This window comes from Bubalus kerabau, chromosome 8, assembly GCF_029407905.1.
Source record: "Bubalus kerabau isolate K-KA32 ecotype Philippines breed swamp buffalo chromosome 8, PCC_UOA_SB_1v2, whole genome shotgun sequence".
Classification (NCBI taxonomy): domain Eukaryota; kingdom Metazoa; phylum Chordata; class Mammalia; order Artiodactyla; family Bovidae; genus Bubalus; species Bubalus kerabau.
Genome location: NC_073631.1, coordinates 11,774,118 through 11,789,771, shown reverse-complemented (window position 1 = coordinate 11,789,771; position 15,654 = coordinate 11,774,118). Strand labels below are relative to the sequence as shown.

At 38.4% G+C, this 15,654-nt stretch overlaps 1 long non-coding RNA gene across 1 annotated transcript in view; it reads left to right on the top strand.

The window, feature by feature from the left end:
• The window catches only part of LOC129658857 (uncharacterized), a 442,729-nt gene that overhangs the window by 239,701 nt on the left and 187,374 nt on the right, over positions 1-15,654 (top strand). The gene's annotated exons all lie outside the window — the stretch shown is intronic.

Sequence of the window (15,654 nt, the reverse complement as noted above, 5' to 3'; positions counted from 1 at the left end):
ATATTCTATGACCCACCTCCTAGAGTAATGGAAATAAAAACAAAATAAACAAGTGGGACCTAATTAAACTTAAAAGCTTTTTGCACAGCAAAGGAAACTACTAAGAAGGTGAAAAGACAACCCTCAGAATGGGAGAAAATAATAGCAAGGGAAACAACTGATAAAGAATTAATTTTCAAAATGTACAAGGAGCTTAGACAACTCAATATTAAAAAAGCAAACAACCCAGTCAAAAAGTGGGAAAGGGACCTGAAGAGACATTTCTCCAAAGAAGACATACAGATGGCTAACAAGTACATGAAAAGATGGTCAACATCCCTCATTATTAGAGAAATGTAAATCAAAACTACAATGAGATACCACCTCACACCAGTCAGAAGGGCCATCATCAAAAAGTCTACAAACAATAAATGCTGGAGAGGGTGTGGAGAAAAGGGAACACTCTTGCATTGCTGGCGGGAATGTAAACTGATCCAGCCACCATGGAAGATGGTATGGAGACTCCTTAAAAAGCTAGGAATAAAACCACTATATGACCCAGAAATCGCACTTCTAGGCATATACCCCAAGGAAATCAAAACTGAAAAAGACACGTGTACCCCCAATGTTCACTGCAGCTGTATTTTTAATAGCTAGAACATGGAAGCAACCTAGATGTCCATCAACAGATGAATGGATAAAGAAGCTGTGGTACATACATACAATGGAATACTACTCAGCCATAAAAAGGAATGCATTTGATTCTGTTCTAATGAGATGGATGAAACTAGGGTCCATTATACAGAGTGAAGTAAGTCAGAAAGAGAAATATAAATATCATATACTGACACATATTTATGGAATCTGAAGAGATGGCACTCATGAATTTATTTTCAGGGCAGCAATGGAGAAACAGACATAGAGAACAGACCTCTGGACAAGGTGGAAGGAGAGGAGGGGGGAGGGGAGATGTATGGAGAGAGTAACATAGAAATTTGCAATACCATGTGTAAGACAGATAGCCAATGGGAATTTGCTGTATGACTCAGGGAACTCAAACAGGGGCTCTGCAACAGGGTGAAGGGTGGCGGGTGGGGAGGGAGCTGAGAGGGAGGTCTGGGAGGCAGGGGACATGCATATACCTATGGCTGATTCTTGGTGATGTATGACAGAAAACGACAAAATTCTGTAAAGCAATTATCCTTCAATTAAAAAATGTTTTTAAATTTAAAAAATGAAGGACAAAAAATAAATTAATATCACTTATGATTTCTAAGAAAGATAATAGAAATCAATCAAAACTGTCTTGTTTTGGTAGTGGTAGAAACTGAAATAAGCAAACGCTAGTGGATTGAGTATTAAAGAGCTGTGGGTCTGTAGGGGGATAAAACGCCAGCTTCAGCCCAGGTCTGATTTTGCTACTGACCTCTTCAGCTGGCATTGCACTCATTCAGCTGGCATTGCTCTGGCAATTAGAGAGGAGCCTGTGCTGGTCTCATGGCTGGATCTTCCTCCCAGTGCCTATTTGGATTCCAAACTCTGCAAGGAATCATTAGAAACATGAATTCACAAAATTCATGGAGTCTAATACACATAGGGCACTGGAATATGTTTGAGGAAAGGTTTCTGCCTATGAAAGTATATATAATCTAATGAGAGTGGCAAAAAACAAGCAAAAAATTTCAGTTCGGAAGCTCCTTTTCCATCAGTTTAAGTCATAGATATCCTCTGGACAGAGAAAGCCAGATCATTTTGGTCTTGATTTTCAGGGACCCATATCTAGGAGGAAATCTGTAATTTCTCTCTAAGTAGCTCTGAGACATTATAAATTGTCATTTTCCCCCTCCTTCATTTATGCAATTTCATTTTACTGTTGGTCTTAAGTATAAAATACAGTTAACACACATTAAGAAGTTCCTGCTTGTGGCTGGAGAGGATGGCATACTTCACATACAATAATGGGGAAGGTCCATCACTTAGCTCAAACTAGAAAAGGTAGCATCGTGGCTAAGGGAAAAAGACGAGGTCCTTTTCTCTGAGAACAAAGCTAGTGAGAAACAGGATGCGAGGCTAAGTCATGTCAGGGGTCATGTGGAGCTGGATTTCTTCTGAGAAATTTTGAATGTTTTGCAAACATAAATTAATCTTTATTTATCCTTGTGCCTTTTAAAATTTGGAATCTTAACAAATTTTCCCACTGAATAACATTTTATATTACAGGAAAATAGTAGAAAAAAGCACTGTCAGTTTCCCTGTTTGTTCTGTGACGGGGAAGAATAGTCCTCAAGCTTAATTCTTTCATAAAGATAATCCATGTTTGTCAGAAACAGAGACAAAAGGAGCCTCTTCTTGCTTTTCTGTTGCCAGTTATGTCCATATTTTGTGATTTGATTTACATTTTATGTCTTGAGTTTTTCCTTAACAAATTTACACATGACTTGGAGATGATAAAAGTTTTCTCATATTAGAATAAAGATAAGGCTCTAGAGGAAGAAAAGGTATTTGAATGTTTTATTCCCATAACATTTTTATCTTTGAATCTAATCTAATGCCAAGTGGGATTTCCAACAATGTGAAACAAGGCAAGCACTGCTGAGAGTCCTAAAGAGCCCCAGATCGTCAAAAAGGGGAAATTCCTTTCTTTCCCCCAGAGGATCAATCATCTTGAAATGCCTGCTTCAAATACTGGTAGCTGTGAAATAATGACTCACCTGAAATAGTGCTTCTTAACGCGAGTGTATGTTTACGTTCTCCTTGAAACCAGAGACACCCAACTGTAAATCATATCAAAGAGAGACCAAGGCAGTAGCTAAATATTCAGATTATAAAATTCTTCAAAAGTCTGCATCATGTAATAGTTTTATGCCTGTGACTATTTTGCTGGTTTTAGATCATCTCTATTTCCTTTTCTTCATTTGCTTGTTTCAGTGAATTTAAGTTTTAAAGGATAGTAACTAAAGAAAGAATTCTATCCAAAAACCACATGTGCAATTATTTCCTCATATCAGCATTTATTTTTCATTTAATTTTACTTGTCATTAAATTTTAATTTAAAATTCACTCAATACATATTATTAGAAAATACAGAGAAATAGAAAGATAAACATAATATCAAAAGTGATCAACTAAAGATCTTTATAGTGGACATTTTCCATGATCTGTTCAGATACTTTTCTGCTGTGTGAGTATGTGTGTATGAGGTATTTTAATGGGATCCTTCTATGCCCATCTACATTTTTTCAGCTGACCTTTTTCTTTTTCAAAATTGCTGTAATGTGATCCTCTTCCCATGTGAATATGTATATTTTTACATTAGTTTTAGTGATTCCATTTCATCCTTCAGAGTCCTTGGATTCATTTTCATTCAATTAGTATTTTATTTCTCATATAATTTCTTCTTTGACCCATTGGTTATTCAAGAATGTGTTGTTTAATTTCCACATAATTGTGAGTTACAGTTTTTCTTCTGTTATTGATTTGTAGTTTCGTTCCATGTGGTCTGAAGAATCGTTTAAAATGTGCTGAGACCCATGTTGTGGCCTAATACATGGTCTACCCTGGAAGATGTTCCCAGTGTCTTTGACAATAGTATGTGTTCTATGGTTGTTGGGCAGAATGTTCTGTGTATGTGTCTCAGGTCTAGTTTGCAGCATCACTCCAGTCCTCTATCTTCTTATTGATCTTCTGTCTAATAGTTTAATCCATTACTCAAAGTAGGGTATAATGGTCTCCAGCTATTTATGGAACTTCTTATTTCTCCCTTCAAGTCTGTCAAGTTTTGCTTCATCTTGGGGCTCTGTTTTTAGGTGTGCACATGTTTATAATTTTTATGTCTTCTTGATGCATTGACCCTTTTGCCAATACACAACGTCCTTGTTTGTTTCTTATAATAATTTTGACCTAAAATCTATTTTACCCAATACTTATATAGCAACTCCAGCTCTCATTTGGTTACTATTTGCATGGACTATATTTTTTCCATGCTTTTACTTTCAACCTGTTTGTGCCTTTGAATCTGAAGTGAGTGAGTCCCTTATAGACACTATAGTATAGTTGTATAGTTGAATCATTTTTAAAAAAATTCTTTCTGCCAATGTCTTTTAATTGGAAAACTGAATCTATTTGCATAAAAAGGAATAGATTCTTTGGGAATAAAGTCCTCTTTGTTTTCACCAGCACCAGGAATCCATACCAGAGATGTAGGCTGTTGCCCTTAAGACTGTCATTATACTAGAGGGGGTTGGGTGGGATGATGTTAAGTTAAAACACCACAAAGGTTTCCTATTGGGTTTCAGAGGGTTTCTTCATTGAGCATTTATCTGACTGCTGTAAATCTTTGATTATCTTCCATATCACATTTGTGGATATTTATTATGCCTTAAATTTGGGGCTATTATAAATAACACTATTATAGCCAGAATTTATAGACATTATTTCCTCAGGATAATTCCTATAGAAGGAATGATACATGTTAGGAATAAAAGGTTATGGGTTTAGAGTTTTACTAGGTAGGTGACAATTAACATCAGTAGAGAGGAAAAAACATCCCAGATCCCTCATACGAGTATGGTGGTGGTGGTTTAGTTGCTAAGTTGTGTCAGACTCTTGCCACCCCATGGACAGTAGATTCTCTGTCCATGGATTCTCCAGGCAAGAATACTGGAGTGGGTTGCCATTTCCTTCTCCAGGGACTCTTTCCTACCCAGGGACTGAACCCATGTCTCCTGCATTGGCAGGCAGATTCTTTACTGCTGAGCCACCAGGGAAGACCAGGATGCAGTGTAATACTGTTTTAATTCCAAAATGCTGGGGACAAAGGTATTTTAAGACCAATTTTTAAATTCCAGAGAGGAGTTTAGTTTTTATATTCCAGGAGGAGTCTCAGCTTTTTTTAAAATGGGGTTAAAGAAGTAATCTTTTCCATTAATTTCTATTTTTCTTTCTGAGCACTCTGTATGAAAATGAACGGTTATGTCTTCCAAGAGAAGAAAGGCTTCATTTACCAAAAAGTCAACACTATTTATTCCTTTTTTATTCCTCCATTTACTATCTGTGAATTGCCCTATATACATCGGGTGCTGGACTGAAAGGTGATGGAAAAAGTGTGTGCTATTTTCAAAGAATGAATGTCGTATCAGAATTTTAGGGGCAGTATGCTGTTTCTGTCAGCATCCATGGAAATATCCAGAGCTAAGTCTAACCTCATAAACTGTTACCCACCAATTCAATAAAAATAAACACACACAAATCTTGAATTCATTCAGCTTGTGCCCTGCATAACCATTATAACTTGCTTTAATTTTTGCATTTTATCCAGTTACTTGGAAAAAGTTTTACTTCAGCTTCAGTCTGAACTGTGGAAGTAGACTGGCTTAGATGTGCTGATTGAGAGTGAAATCATCTTATGTGTAAAAATGTCTCTTCTATTGGATAAGGTGTTCCAGCAAATAATTACTCAGTGAAATATGTACCTATGACAATTTTTATGGATAACAATTAAGAAGGCTTTACCGTGTCTTCCTTTTATTCTCCAATTTCTGGCAGGGGGACCAAGATTTTCAAGGAGGGTTTGTAGAATAACAATTCAATCAGAAAAAGGAAGTACTTCAAGTCCTCCTGGGAAAGGGTATTCTTTCTGATCCAGGAAATTTCAAACTTTGGCTCTTTGCGTTTTTACCAAAACATTACAGAGATTTTTGGAATCAAGTTGCTAAAACCTTGGGTGGTTCATTCATCTTCAATGGTAACATTAAGATGTACTGACTGGACTAGCCAGAAGCAGTGGAAAGAAGTTGCCCACAATTCTGTTCAGCATTTTTGCAATGAACAAAATGTCAAGTGAGAAAAATTGTCGGTTATGAACTTGCAGCACGCTTTTCCTCCACAAATAAAGCCCAGTGTGACATTTTATACAAGTTGCATTTCAAAAATAAGGAAATGGCATCTTTTATTTGTAACTGGGTTCTGGAATTAATTTGCCTTTTTTTTTTTTTTACTTGCATCAGTATATTCATCCTCTAATGGCATATGTTGCACCCCATATGGAAAACTCATGCACAAAGAAGTGTTTGTTGCAAGAGCAGTGTGAACAGAGTATTAATAAAATTTTGATGCCAGATAAAGTACTTTGTTTTAGTAGAGAGCATAATAATGAAGAGGCTTACAGAGGACCTGGTTTGTTGGTGTTTGGATTTATTGCATGGGACAGTAGGAAAGTTGGCTCAACCATTTCGAACAGCTGAGTAGAGTGTGAATATTTCTTATCCACAACCCCTCTTAAATGGGATAGCTTATAGGAATTTCTTAAAATTTTGATAATTTTATCATGTATACTTGGTCCAATTCAGTTGTTTATATCTTGATTTTTTTTTACATTTTAAAAATAATGTGTTTATTATAAATATAATTTAATAAAGGATAACTATATTCTCACAGATACTCTTCCATTCTATCTGCTACAGTGTGTCATTTAATTTATTACATATGAATGAAATCTAGCCTTATGCATATATAAAACATAAAAGGAGTAGTGTTTTCATAATTCTCTCAGGTAGTGGTATATATTCATTTTTGATCCTACATTAAAGTTTGGTAAGTATTAGTACCTTAAAGATTAGTTGTAGTTATTAAATGGATAATTGAGAGTCCCTTGGACTGCAAGGAGATCCAGCCAGTCCATTCTGAAGGTGATCAGCCCTGGGATTTCTTTGGAAGGAATGATGCTAAAGCTGAAACTCCAGTACTTTGGCCACCTCATGCGAAGAGTTGACTCATTGGAAAAGACTCTGATGCTGGGAGGGATTGGGGGCAGGAGGAGAAGGGGACGACAGAGGATGAGATGGCTGGATGGCATCACTGAGTTGATGGACGTGAGTCTGAGTGAACTCCAGGAGTTGGTGATGGACAGGGAGGCCTGGTGTGCTGCGATTCATGGGGTCGCAAAGAGTCGGACACGACTGAGCGACTGATCTGATCTGATGGCCCACCTGTATCACAGTTTGAGAACCAATAAGCTACACAAGAACACAGCAAATATGTATCTGATCTGATGGCCCACCTGTATCACAGTTTGAGAACCAATAAGCTACACAAGAACACAGCAAATATGTAGATTGATTGACACTATCAACCACCATTTTGTAATTAAAAATTTTGGAATACCATATTGAACAACTGTATAATTCACAATCTTTTCAAAGGAGCATGTTATATTTATGATGAATTAACCATATTCTGTGATTGATGAATTAACCAAATAGCTGTGAAAAGAAGGGAAGCGAAAAGCAAAGGAGAAAAGGAAAGAATGCAGAGTTCCAAAGAATAGCAAGGAGAGATAAGAAAGCCTTCCTCAGCAATCAATGCAAAGAAATAGAGGAAAACAATAGAATGGGAAAGACTAGAGATACCAAGGGAACATTTCATGCAAAGATGGGCTCAATAAAGGACAGAAACGGTATGGACCTAACAGAAGCAGAAGATATTAAGAGGTGGCAAGAATACACAGAAGAACTGTACAAAAAAGATCTTCACAACCCAGATAATCACGATGGTGTGATTACTCACCTAGAGCCAGACATCCTGGAATGCGAAGTCAAGTGGGCCTTAGGAAACCTCACTATGAACAAAGCTAGTGGAGGTAATGGAATTCCAGTTGAGCTATTTCAAATCCTGAAAGATGACGCTGTGAAAGTGCTGCACTCAATATGTCAGCAAATTTGGAAAACTCAGCAGTGGCCACAGGACTGAAAAAGGTCAGTTTTCCTTCCAATCCCAAAGAAAGGCAATGCCAAAGAATGCTCAAACTACTGCACAATTGCACTCATCTCACAGGCTAGTAAAGTAATGCTTAAAATTCTCCAAGCCAGACTTCAGCAGTACATGAACCATGAACTTCCAGATGTTCAGGATGGTTTTGGAAAGGGTAGAGGAATCAGAGATCAAATTGTGAACATCCACTGGATCATCGAAAAAGCAAGAGAATTCCAGAAAAACATCTATTTCTGCTTTATTGACTATGCCAAAGCCTTTGACTGTGTGGATCACAATAAACTGTGGAGAATTCTGAAAGAGATGGGAATACCAGACCACCTGATCTGCCTCTTGAGAGGCCTGTATGCAGGTCAGGAAGCAACAGTTAGAACTGGACATGGAACAACAGACTGGTTCCAAATAGGAAAAGGAGTACGTCAAGGCTGTATATTGTCACCCTGCTTATTTAACTTATATGCAGATTACATCATGAGAAACACTGGGCTGGAGGAAGCACAAGCTGGAATCAAGATTGCTGGGAGAAATATCAATAAGCTCAGATATGCAGATGACACCACCCTTATGGCAGAAAGTGAAGAAAAACTAAAGAGCCTCTTGATAAAAGTGAAAGAGGAGAGTGAAAATTTGGCTTAAAGCTCAACATTCAGAAAACTAAGATCATGGCATCTGGTCCCATCACCTCATGGGAAATAGATGGGGAAACAGTGGCTGACTTTATTTTTCTGGGCTCCAAAATCACTGCAGATGGTGACTGCAGCCATGAAATTAAAAGATGCTTACTCCTTGGAAGGAAAGTTATGACCAACCTAGGCAGCATATTAAAAAGTAGAGGCATTACTTTGCCAACAAAGGTCCGTCTAGTCAAGGCTATGGTTTTTCCAGTGGTCATGTATCAATGTGAGAGTTGGACTATAAAGAAAGCTGAGTGCCGAAGAATTGATGCTTTTGAACTGTGGTGTTGGGGAAGACTTTTGAGAGTCCCTTGGACTGCAAGGAGATCCAACTAGTCCATCCTAAAAGAGATCAGTCCTGGGTGTTCATTGGAAGGACTGATGTTGAAGCTGAAACTCCAGTACTTTGGCCACCTGATGCGAAGAGCTGACTCATTTGAAAAGACCCTGATGCTGGGAAAGATTGAGGGCAGGAGGAGAAGGGGATGACAGAGGATGAGATGATTGGATGGCATCACCGACTCAATGGACATGGGTTTGGGTGCACTCTGGGAGTTGGTGATAGACAGGGAGGCCTGGCGTGCTGCGATTCCCTAACCCTAATCTTCAAAAAGAAAAAAAAAAAAAAAAGGACAAATGTAGACACCCAATAATACACACAATTTGACACTCCACTGAAACGTAAGTGGTGACACATTTTAAATCTAGATCTGTTTCTGTAGTGCTTGGGTGTCCATGTTAAGCCTCAGCTTTACTGTGTCTATTTTGCATTATGACATCACAGCTGCAGTGTAGGTCCCTGGCAAGGATGATTGAGAATAAAATTTGGTGGAAGGCATAAAATGTGAACTAAAGGAAAAGCTGCATTTTTTCTCCCCCTGTAAACTCAGGTTCAGGGACATGTGGGAATATCTTCGTAGGGTCTTCAGCATCAAGCTGCTTTCTGAGAACTGACTAGTTGTGTGCTGGACAGAATCAGGCCCCTGGCCAACATAGACCTAAATGGAGGGATACACAAACAGAATGAGTTAAATAAAATTGCTTTTTTAATGCAGTACTATTACTTTCTCCAGTACTTTGGCCACCTCATGCGAAGAGTTGACTCATTGGAAAAGACTCTGATGCTGGGAGGGATTGGAGGCAGGAGGAGAAGGGGACGACAGAGGATGAGATGGCTGGATGGCATCACTGACTCAATGGACATGAGTCTGAGTGAACTCCAGGAGTTGGTGATGGACAGGGAGGCCTGGCATGCTGCGATTCATGGGGTCGCAAAGAGTCGGACACGACTGAGCGACTGATGTGATCTGATCTGATTACTTTTTAAGAAGATACTTCAGTTCAAACCCTTTGTGGATCAAAATAGAATAATCATCAGTCAACCAACAATGAATTAATCAAAATGTTGTCAGTTTGAGACCCTGGTGGGTCTAGTTTTATTTGGAAATGATTAATTCATGATCAGACTATTTGTGTTTGTGTTCAATGAGAGCTTGTTGTCTATTAAATATAAAGTCATGAAATCTTAGTTTCACTATAAATTTTCTTAAACTCCTACTTACCTTCTGCTGACTTATCGTAAATCCCAAATAGTGGAATTCAAAGCTCTCTTCATAATCTGCTGAACCCCAGAATATTGGAAACTTAATGCGTCATCATTTTAGTCCTCCAAAATTTGATTCCATGACTTTCTTCCTGCTTTCAATTTAGAGAATTATTTGAGAACCAAGAGAAAGGTTGTTTTGATAGTACTTTAGTCCAACAGGAGGCTCTGTAAATATCCAAAGAAACCTTATTCATCAAATATTGCCAATTTTTTTTTTGTAGATCCAAGATATTGAGATAGTCATAATCAGCTCAATTTCCCCATCCTTTGGCATTCAGAGCTCCCAGTGTCTCAAATAAAATATAATAAAAATGAAAAAATTAAATATAATCTTAAAAGGCAAGAGAAATAATGAATCATCAATTGGGGTTGGAAAAGCTTAGTTGTTTATCCTGCTGAAACCTCTGTAATTTTTTATTTTCCTTGAATGGTTAGGTGGGAACAATAGTATTCAAAGACCATTATGAGTCAAGATTCTGGGTTCTATTTTTATTTCCATATTCTTCAAACTAGTTGAATTTCCCCAATAACCAAATACTGAGATTCTGAGTATATTGTTGAACAAATGTTTATATAGGCTCAAGATTCTTGGATTAAAGGTTCTGTAAAGGAAAAGAATATTATTGCTGTTACTCATGAGAAATAGTTTTAGTGCTGATTTTGGCATTGTCTAGCTGCCTTCATGTTGGCTAGCAAAGAAAAGTCAACACAAATTCATCAAGCACATTCTCTGCCCTAAGTATTAACAGTAAGAGTTATTAAGTAAGAGTTATCAGGCTGGGAATTAAAAATACTTCCTTTAGAAATAGATAATTGAGTACAAACAGTCTTCCTTATGAAAATAATACAAATAATTTACCTACCTAAATTCCTGGAAGGGGGCTGGGCACTCGGTAGACTTGATTGATTTCCCTTCACTTTCATCTGGTAATTTTATCCTTTAACCAACCTACCTGAAGCAAGCAGAGTAGATTCTTTAAGAAGAACTTTTATAAAAATTATTATTTCTTTGCTCTGAGATCCATATTTCCTTCCAGGCAAATTTATAGGGGCTGGCCATGTATCAACAAATTACATGTTTTGGAACGATTTTAGAGACATGAGCATGTAAGCATGGATTATCAATGATAAAGTTAGGGCTTCTGTCACCCAAATTTTCAGTTAAGGTGATTTCAACTGCAGCTTCATAGGAAAACCCTATTGAAGGAGGTTTAAATAACTTATTATTTCCGAGGAACACAGTTTCTCAGAGCCTTTTCTCCAGTCTGATATCTCCCCTAGCTCTGCAGTGCTTCCGGTTGTGTTCATCCCCGGGGTGAATGTCAAGACGGTTGCAAGCAGCTCTGAGCGTGACATCTGGACATAACCCTGTCCACAGGACATAAAGGGCGCACATCTTCCTCATGAGTTTTTTAGGCGCAAAGAAGCCTTTCCTGGAAAACCCCGCTCCTCTTAGCAGACCTTTCTCCTTAGATCATTGGTTGAGATTAAGTCATATTCCTTTTCTAAACCACACACTGGCAAGGTGAATGGAATTATCGTGATTGGGAATCTAATTGAATAGGGAATTTATATTGAGAGACTGCCACCATGAATTCTTTATCTGAGGAATATGAAGTTCAAATTCCTATGACAGAAATCCCCTTAAGTATTCCTTAATTTATCTGTCCAGAATATACTCTAATTTGAGTATATTAAAATTGTTAATTTTTTAAATAATCAAGATATTAAAAGCATCTAATAGAAGAGTTTTTCTTCATAAAGAGCTGTCTTTGATGGATTCTACAAGAATGAATCTGAAGGACAGAACCATGAATTTGCAAGGAGTCCATAGCACCAAATGTCTTCACTGTAGGCTCTGGGAATTCTCAGAAGCTAACACTGCTTCTCAAGGGGCTCCCAGGTGGTGCTAGTGGTAAAGAACTCAGCTGCCAGTGTAGGAGACAAAGAGACACTGGCTTGATCCCTGGGTCAGGAAGATCCCCTGGAGGAGGGCATGGCAACCCACTCCAGTATTCTTGCCTGGAGAATTCCACGAGCCTGGTGGGCTACAGTCCATGGGGTCACAAAGAGTTTGACACGATTGAAGCGACTGAGCACACACATATGCATGCTGCTTGTCAAATGCCAAGGAAAAAAGAGAATAGGAAGGGTGGGGAAATTGATCATCCCTGTTTTAACTAAAGCCTTTAACCCTTCTAAGTTCAAAACATTTTTATTAGTCAAATTAATTACACTAGAATAATGAAAAAGGACCCAAGGATTGCCCAGCTTTGCTGTTTGCAGTTGTAGTCTCTCATAACCACTAAACTTTTCTTCGTTTGCTTAGATAACAGCAGGGTCCAGGCTGAAGTCTCTCATGTCCCTAATTCTAAGGAAATATAATGTTGGTATCGTTTAGTTTTGGAGAAGGCAATGGCATCCCACTCCAGTACTCTTGCCTGGAAAATCCCATGGACGGAGGAGCCTGGTAGGCTGCAGTCCATGGGGTCGCTAAGTTGGACACGACTGAGCGACTTCACTTTCACTTTCCACTTTCATCCATTGGAGAAGGAAATGGCAACCCACTCCAGTGTTCTTGCCTGGAGACTCCCAGGGACAGTGGAGCCTGATGGGCTGCCGTCTACGGGGTCGCACAGAGTCAGACACGACTGAAGCGACTTAGCAGCAGCAGCAGTCCTTTAGTTTCTGCTATCTCCCCTTGCAAATAAAAAGAGAAATGGCTTCAAAGCAGATAACCTAAGAGCAAACAAATCCAACTGAATAGGAATGGGCCTAATCATTCCTGAAATAATCAAGTACAGACTTCCTAAACAATCCCATGACTGAAAGCACTGTCACTTGTAAAGTCCAGAAGAAATGCAATGTGTGGATCTCAAGTACCTTTGTCAGTAGGTATGTGGGAGGGAAGCAGAGACAAAGGGAGCATCTTTTATGAAAAGTGAAACTGAAAGTTAGTTGCTCAGTCATATCTGACTCTTTGCAACCCCAGAGCTGGTAGCCCCGAGGCTTCTCTCTCCATGGAATTCTCCAGGCAAGAATACTGGAGTGGGTTGCCATTTCCTTTTCCAGGGCATCTTTCTGACCCAGGGATAAAACTCGTGTCTCCTGCATAGAAGGCGAATTCTTTACCATCTGAGCCAGCAGGGATTTCCTGGTAGCCCAACTGGTAAAGAATCTTTTATGGGGAAACAGAAATAGAATAATAGAGAAAACACTGCATTTTCCAACATCCTTCAGTTTATGAAGCATTGCTATTTGATCCTTTGATCTTTACCACAATCTGGGGATGCAGAAAGAAACTATGTTATGGGTCTTCATTCTACAGATAAAAAATATGAGACTCAGAGAGCCCACAGGTATGATACTGGCAGAACCAGTAGAGAAGTGTCTTTGGGGGACTCTACCTATTTTTTTAAACCATTGACTTGCTCATATTTGTAAGATAGGTTTAAATGCTAGAACTGTTAGACAAACAGTTTCTAAGGAAGTTTTGATGGGTTGGGATTCTCATGTTATCCACTTAATAAATACTTACTGAGTATCTACAAAGTGCCACGCATTCTTAATTATGTCTCCATATTGAAGTATGTGTATTCATACCTCCTAGATCTTCCCTCTAGTTGGAAAAGCCTCTGGTTGGCTGAGATATTTTGACCTTGAGTTTAAACCTCTTCTTTGGATTTAGAATTAAATGATTATTCTAACCTTTCTATTTCATGCCTTTAAAACAGAAAATAGGTTGACTGAAGAGCTGAGAGCCAGGCATTTGCCCCATTCTACACTTAAGGCCTTCTTGGCAGGATCCCTAGTGGGGCTTTTCACAAAACTCCTGGCAGAGTCAGACACAGAAACAGTTTGTTACCCTAAGATCTTTCAAGTTGCTATATCTATTTAGTCATAAACTTGCTAAGTCAGATGAACACTGCTTTTTAAAGTTCCCTTAAATACCGCTACTCTTAATCTTTTAACATGTTATCAGTATGGCTAAACAGATTCACAGATTTGTTCCTTTGTTACGAATCCATGCTCATGCCAGGCACTTAAATAGCAAAGAAACTTTCAGAAGGGTGATTTAACCCGACTTGGTCCAAGAAAAAAAGATACCCCAGGTGGAAGCTGGAAACAAGCCCTGGCAACTAACAGTAAAATCAATGTTTTTTCCATAGACCATGATGATACTTGTAATTACTGTGACCTAAATCAAAATGATTAAAGTAAAATCATGTCCTTCCAGATGCTCAGCATACACTTCCTCACAGTAAATTACAGTCACCATCAAGCATCTGAAATGCCTATAATTTCAACCACAGATGTAAGAAAAGTCACTCAATTGTGAATTTGTTAGGCCATATGTTATAGTACAAGTGTGGGTTTTCTTTCCTAAGGCCCCTATTGCCCCCACTGGGATAATTTTTAAAAGAATGACATTGACTTGTGCTCATAGCTACTCCATGGCTAAGAGGTAGCAGGTTAAATAATAATAATAATAAAAAAACTACTTCAGCAAACACCAGCTTTTAAAAATGGAATTAGTCTTACGTTTCAGGTTTGAACTGTTAAATCTGTGTATCATAACCATCTCTTTCCCCACCCCCACCTCAACACACACACACACACACACATACACACATTACTCACATCAAAAGTGTCAAGATGCAGATAGCTTGTCATCAGTGATTTTAGAATAATTCTGAAACCACTGTTTAAGAAACAGTTTTTACTTCTTCCCACAAATGAACAGATTTGTTTAACTATGATCTGGTTTCCCTCAAGTATCCAAGCCTCTCTTCCAATGGAGAAGCAGACAAATGGTGATCAAACAACCAAAGAAATAAGGAAGATGGCATCTGGATAATCCACAAAGAAAAATAATTTTTTAAATTGCCGACTTGGGTTGAATTGTTGACTAGTTTCAAAGCATGAAACTCATGAGTCTTCCTGGTGATTCACTGAGAACTGGCAGAGAAGGTTCTTCCATAGATGCTTCAATCATTTTAAGAGTCTAGAAGCTGAAATAAATTGCCTCTTGCCTCTTGGATAGGCCATTAAGAGAGAAATAGCCAGCTTTTAGCCAATTAGGTCTGTTACGTAAAAATGGAAATTTGAACTAGTACAAATTCAAAATGAATTCAAAATTTTTAAATATTCAAGTATATTCTGATTATTTTTTCTCAGAAGGTGGTTTCTATAAGTCAGACAATGTATCTTTTACATCTATTTGCATGCATGCTCAGTCACTTCAGTCATATCTGACTCTTTGTGACCCTATGGACTGTAGCCCGCCAGGCTCCTCTGTCCATGGGATTCTCCAGGCAAGAATACTGGAGTGGGTTGCCATGGCCTCCTCCAGGGGATCTTAACACAGGGATCAAACCCATGTCTCCTGTGTCTTCTGCCTTGCAGGCAGATTCTTTACCCACTGTGCCACCTGAGAAGCCCTCAAAGGGAACATTACTGCATTTGGGATAATGGTGACAACTGAGACTGGCTATTGAGTGTTTATTCTTCATAGAAAAAGACTTCCATCTAATATTATGGCAAACTCTGTATCACCTATTACATCTTTCTGGGCAACTCTTCCAACATCTTCAAAATTTCCAAGCCATAGTCCAATTACCAATGATG